Raw genomic sequence first — 6,877 nt, 5'->3', positions numbered from 1 at the left:
TCCCGCCACCATCCGGGCCTCTAGGGGCGCCACTGGTCATTTAGTGCGGGAGAATGGGCAGGACCCTCCGTGCCCCTGGTGACTTTCTAAGGCACCCAGCGCCAAAACGCTTGGGCCCATGCTCCCGCTCACCAGAGCCTTCACCTCGGCCCGCCCCTCCACTCAACGCAGAGCCGGGGAATCGGGCCTGCCATGCTTCTGGGGCTAACCATAACCCGAGGTCGGCCCCCGAGGGGCCACTCCCAAGGCGTTTGGCGCCGATGTTGGGGATTGGGTTCCCCCAAGCCCCAGCACCGGACTTACCCTGCCGCCCTTCCTCAACCTGGGGCCGCTAAGGGCACCGCCGGTCATTCAGGGCGGGAGAATGGGCAGGGCTTCCTGAGCCCCGGCGACTTTCAAAGGCCCCCCGCGCCAAAACTCATGGGCCCACACTCCGGCTCTCCAACGCCCTCACCTAGGTCCACCCCTCCACTCGCCTCACAGCCGGCGGATCGGGCCTACCAGCCTCCTGGGTGCTAATGCTAACCCTAGGTCGGCTCCAGAGGGGCCCCTCCCAAAGGGCCTGGCGCCACAACCCCGGGGATTGGGGACCCCAAGGCCCAGCGCAGGACTCAACCTGCCGTCCCGCCTCCACCCAGGCCGCTAGGGGCACCGCCGGTCTTTCAGGGCGGGAGTACAGGCAGGGGCCTCCGAGCCCCCAGCGACCTTCAAACACCCCGCGACAAAACGCTTGGGCCCACGCTCCAGCTTCCCAGTGCCCTCACCTCGGCCCGCCCCACCGCTCGCCTCACAGCTAGTGGATTGGGCCTCCACGCCTCCTTGGGGCCAAACCTAACCCTAGGTCCTTCCCCGAGGGGCCCCTCCCAAGGGGCCTGGCGCCGCAACGCCGGGGAATGGGGACTCCGGAGCCCCAGCGCCAGACTCACCCTGCCGCCCTGTCGCCCCCCGGGGCAATTGGGGCGCCGCCTGTCAATCAGGGCGGAAGAACGGAGAAGGCCCTTCAAACCCACAGCGACATTTGAAGGTCCCCCGCGCCAAAACGCTTGGGTCCACGCTCCCGCTCGCCAGCGCCCTCACCACGGGCCATCCCTCCACTCACCACACACCGGGGGATTGGGCATGCCGGCCTCCTGGGGACTAAACCTAACCCTGGGTCGGCCCCCGAAGAGCACTCCCAAGGGGCCTGGCACAGCAACCCTGGGGATTGGGGACCCCCAAGCCCCAGCGCTGGACTTACCCTGCCGTCCCACAGTCACCCGGGCCGCTAGGTCACCGCCGGTCATTCAGGGCGGGAGAATGGTCAGGGCCATCCAAAACCCCAGCGACCTTTGAAGGCCACCCATGCCAAAACGCTGGGGCCCATGCTCCCGCTCGCTAGCGCCATCATCTCGGGCCGTCCCTCTGCTCACCGCACAGCCAGCGGATAGGGCCTGCCGGCCTCCTAGTGGCTAACCCTAATCCTAGGTCGTCCCTCAAGGGACCCCTCCCAAGTCGCCTGGCGCCACAACAACGGGGATTGGGGACCCTGCACCCCAAGGTGGTCTCACCCTGCCACCCCGCCTCCACCCAGGCTGCTAGGGGTGCCGCGGGTCTTTCAGTATGGGAGAAAGTGAAGGTCCCTCTGAGCCCCCAGCGACCTTCGAGAGCCCCCCGCGCCAAAATGCTTGGGCCCATGCTCCCGCTCTCCAGCGCCCTCACCTCGGCCCGACCCTCTGCTCACCGCACAGCCCAATGATCGGGCCTGCCGGCCTCCTGGGGGTAACCCTAACCCTAGGTTCTCCCCCGAGTAGCCCCTCCCAAGGGGCCTGGCGCTGCAACGCCTGGGATTGGGGATCCTGAAGGCCCAGCGCTGGACTCAACCTGCCGCCCCGCCACCACCCGGGCCGCTGGGGGCGCCGCCGGTCATTCAGGGCGGGAGAACGAGCATGGCTCTCTGAGCCCCTGGCAACCTTCAAACCCCCCCCCCCGTCAAAATGCTTGGACCCATGCTCCCGCTTGCCTGCGCCATGCTCCCGCTTGCCTGCGCCCTCATCTCGGCCCGCCCTTCAGCTCGCCGCACAGCCAGCGGATCGGCCTTCCGGCCTCCTGTGGGCTAATTCTAACCCTACGTCGGCCCCCAACTGGCCCCTCCCAAGGGGACTGGAGTCGCAGCGACAGGGATTGGAGACCCACGAACCCCAGGGTCGGACTCACCCAGCAGCGCCACCCACAACCGGGCCGCTATGGGCGCTGCCGTTCATTCAGTTCGGAAGAACGGGCAGGGCCCTCCGAGCCCCCATTGACCTTCAAAGGCCACCAGGTCCAAAACGCTGGGTCCACGCTCCCGCTCGCCAGCGCACTCAACTTGGGCCGTCCCTCGGCTCACCGCACACCCAGCGGATCGAGCTAGCCGGCCTACTGGGGGCTAACCATAACCCTAGGTCGGCCCCCGAGGGGCCCATCCCAAGGCGCCTGGCGCCTCAAAGCCGGGGATTGGGGTCCCCCAAGCCCAAGCACCGGACTCACCCTGCTATCCCGCCTCCACCCAGGCCTCTAGGGGCTCCGCCGGTCTCTCAGGTTGGGAGATGGTGCAGGGCCCTCCGAGCCCCCGGTGAAATTCGAAGCCCCCCCCCCCGCCAAAATGCTTGGGCCCATGCTCCCATTTCCCAGCGCCCTCACCTCGGCCAGCCCCTCCGCTTGCCACATACCCGGTGAATGGGGCCTCCTGACTTCCTTGGGGCAAAACCTAACCCTAGGTCCTTCCCGGAGGAGCCCCTCCCAAGGGGCCAGGCGCCGCAAAAACGGGGATTGGGGACCCTGCAGCCCCAGTACCAGACTCACCCTGCCACCCCGCCTCCACCCAGGCCGCTAGGGGCGCCGCAGGTCTTTCAGTATGGGAGAACGTGAACGACCCTCCGAGCCCCCGGCGACCTTCGAGAGCCCCCCGTGCCAAAACGCTTGGGCCCACGCTCCTGCTCGGCAGCGCCCTCACTTCGGCCCGCCCCTCTGCTCACCGCACAGCCCTATGATCAGGCCTGCCGGCCTCCTGGGGGTGACCCGAACACTAGGTCTAACACAATGGGCCCCTCCCAAGGGGTCTGGCACCTCAAAGCTGGGGGTTGGGGACCCATGAGCTCCAGCATCATACTCACCATGTTCCCCCACCGCCACCCGGGCCGCTAGGGGCGCCGACGGTCACTTAGGGTGGGAGAACCGGCAGGGCCCTACGAGCCCCCGGCGACTTTCAAAGGCCACCAGCGCGAAAGCTCTTGGACCCACGCTCCCGCTTGCCCATGCCCTCACCCCGGCCCACCCCTCCACTCGCAGCAGAGCCGGCAGAGCCGGCCTGCAGGCATCCTGGGGTCTAACCCTAACCGTAGGTCGGCCCCCAAGGGGCCCTTTCCAAGGGGCTTGGCACCGCAACGCTGGGGATTGGGGACACCCGAGCCCCAGCACCAGACTCACCCGTCCCCCACCCCCGCCACCGGGGCCGCTAGGGGCGCCACCGTTCTTTCAGGGCGGGAGAACGGGCAGAGCCCTCCGAGCCCCCTGCGATCTTCGAAGTCCACCAGCGAGAAAGAGCTTTGACTCACGCTCCTGCTCGCCAGTGCTCTCACCTCGGCCTGCCCCTCCACTCAAGGCAGAGTTGGGGAATCGGGCCTGCCATGCTTCTGGGGGCTAACCGTAACCCGAGATCGGCCCCTGAGGTGCCCCTCCCAAGGGGCCGCTGCCACAACGCCAGGGATTGGGGACCCCCAAGCCCCAGCGCTGGACTCACCCTTCCCCCCACCACCACCTGGGCCGCTAGGGGCAACGCCGTTCATTCAGACGGGAGAAGGAGCAGAGTCCTCCAAGCCCCCATTGACCTTCTAAGGCCACCCGTGCCAAAACGCTGGGGTCCACGCTCCAGCTCACCGGCGCCTTCAAATCGGCCCGCCCGGCCGTACACCGCACAGCCGGCAGGTTGGGCCTACCAAATTCCTGGGGTATAACCCTAACCCTATGTCGGACCCCAAGGGGCCCCTTCCAAGGGGCATGGCTCGACAAAGCCAGGGATTGGGGATCGCCGAGCTGCAGCGCCGGAGTCACCCAGCCGCCCTGCCGCCACCCGGGCCACTATGGGCGCCACAGGTCATTCAGGGCAGCAAAACGGGCAGGGCCGTGCGAGCCCCCGGCGACATTTGAAGGCCCCCCTCGCCAAAACGCTTGGGGCCACGCTTCCGCTTCCCAAGGCCATCACCTCGGCCCGCCCCTCCGCTCGCCGCACAGCTGGCGGATCGGGCCTGCTGGCTTCCTAGGAGCTAACCCTAACCCTAGGTCGGCCCCCAAGGAGCCCCTCCCAAAGGGCCTGGCGCCGCAGCGCCTGGGAGAGGGGAACCCTGAGCCCTAGCGCTGGACTCACCTTGCCGCCCAGCCGCCACATGGGCCGCTAGGGGCGCCGCCGGTCATTCAGGCAAGAGAACGGGCAGGGCCCTCCGGGCCCCCGGCGACATTCGAAGGCCCCCCGCGCCAAAACACTTGGGTACTCCATCCCGCTCGCCACATCCCTCAATTCAGCCCACCCCTCCACTCGCCGCACAGCTGGTGGATCGGGCCTGCCAGCCTCCTGGGGGCTAACCCTAACCCTAGGTCGGCCCACGAGGGGCCCCTCCCAACGGGCCTGGTGTCGCAACGCCGGGGATTGGGGATCCCCGAGCCCCAGCGCTGGACTCACCCTGTTGTCCCGCTGCCACCCAGGCCGCCAGGGGCACCGCTGGTCATTCAGGGCGGGAGAACGGGCAGGGGCCTCTGAGCCCCCGGCGACCTTCAAAGGCGCCCCGCGCCAAAATGCTTGGGCCCACTCTCCCGCCGCCAGCACCCTCACCCCGGCCCACCCCGCTGCTAGCGGCACTGCTGGCGGATTGGGTCTGCTGGCCTCATGTGGGCTAACCCTAATCCTAGGTAGGCCCACGAGGGGCCCTTCTCAAGGGGCCTGGCTCCGCAACCCCGGGAATTGGGGATCCCCGAGCCCCAGCTCTGGACTCACCCTACTGCCCCGCCACCACCCATTCCGTTAGCGGCACTTCCGGTCATTCAGGGTGTGAGAACGGGCAGGGCACACCGAGCCCCCGGCGACATTCGAAGGCCCCCCCCGCGCCAAAATACTTGGTCCCACGCTCCCGCTCACTAGCGCCCTCACCTCGGCCCGCCCCTCCACTAGCCACACACTGGCGGATCGGGCCTGCCGGCCTCTTGGGGGCTAACCCTAACCCTAGGTCGTCCCCCGAGGGGCCCCTCAAAAGGGGCCTGGTGCCAAAATGCCAGGGACTGGGGACACCCGAGCCCCAGCGCTGGACTCACCCTGCCATCCCGCTGCCACCTGGGCTGCTAGGGGCGCAGCCGGTCATTCAGGGCGGGAGAATGGGCAGGGCCCTCCAAGCCCCCGGTGACCTTCTAAGGCTTCCCGTGCCAGAAGGCTTGGGCCCACGCTCCCACTCGCCAACGGCCTCACAGCCCTCCCAAAGGCTCGTCACACAGTCAGCGGATTGGGCCTGCCGGCTTCCAGGGGGCTAACCCTATCCCTATTTTGGCCCCCGATGGGCCCCTCCCAAGGGGCCTGGCTCCGAAACACCGGGGATTGGGGACCCCCGAGCCCCATTGCTGGATGCACCATTATGCCCCGCAGCCACACAGGCCGCTACGGGCGCCGCTGGTCATTAAGGGAGGGAGAACGGGCAGGCCCCTCCGAGGCCCGGCAAACTTCGAAGACCAGTCAGCTAAATCTTGGGCCCAGGGTCCCGCTGGCCAGTGCCCTCACCTCGGCCTGCCCCTCCGCTCACCGCACAGCCGGAGGATCAGACCTGCAGGCTGCCTGGGGGCTAGCCATAACCCTAGGTCAGCCCCCGATGGGCCCCTCCCAAGGGGACTTGCCCCGCAACACCGGGGATTGGAAACCCCCGAATCCCAGTGCTGGACTCACCCTGCCACCAGCCAACACCCGGGCCGGTAGGAGTGCCGCCGGTCATTCAGGGCGGGGGAATGGGCAGGTCCTACGAGCCCCCGGCGACTTTCACATGTACCCAGCACCAAAACGCTTGGGCCCACGAGCCCGATCGACAGTGCCCTCACCTCGGCCTGCCCCTCCACTCGCCGCACAGCCGGAGGATCTGGTCTGCTCGCCTCCTGGGGGCTAATCCTAACCCTAGGTCGGCCCCCGAGGGGACCCTCCCAAGGGGGTTGGTGCCGCAACGCCATGGATTGGGGACCCCCGAGCCCCAGCGCCAGACTCAGCCTACCGCCCCACCACCACCGGGCTGCTAGGTGCGCCACCAGTCATTAAGGGCAGGAGAACGGGCAGGGCTCTCCAAGGCCGGGGAAACGTCAAAGACTAGTGCGCTAAATGCTTGGGCCCACGCTCCCGCTGGCCAACGCCCTCACCTCAGCCCACCCCTCCGCTCACCACACAGCACCAGAATCGACTCTGCGGGCCTCCTGGGGGCTATCCCTAACCATACGTCGGCCCCTGAGGGGCCCCTCCCAAAGAGCCTGGCACCGCAACGCGGGGGATTGGGAACCCACCAACCCCAGCGCTGGGATCACCCTGCTGCTCCGCTGCCACCCGGGCCACTAGGGGCGCCACCACTCATTCAGGGCGTGAGAACGGGCAGGGCCCTCCAAGCCCCCGGCGACCTTCAAAGGCCCCCCCGCGCCAAAACGCTTGGGCCCACGCTCCTGCTCGACAGCGCCCTCACCTCGGCCCGCCCCTCAGCTCGCCGCATAGCCGGCGGATCGACCTGCAGGCCTTTTGGGGCTGACACTAACCCCAGGTCGGCCCCCGAGGGGCCCTTCAGAAGGGGCCTGGTGCCACAACGCCGGGGATTGGGGACCACCAAGACCCAGCGCCGGACTCACCCATCCG

This window comes from Ursus maritimus, unplaced genomic scaffold (genome assembly GCF_017311325.1).
Source record: "Ursus maritimus isolate PB19 unplaced genomic scaffold, ASM1731132v1 scaffold_82, whole genome shotgun sequence".
NCBI lineage: Eukaryota > Metazoa > Chordata > Mammalia > Carnivora > Ursidae > Ursus > Ursus maritimus.
This window is presented reverse-complemented; position numbering follows the sequence as displayed.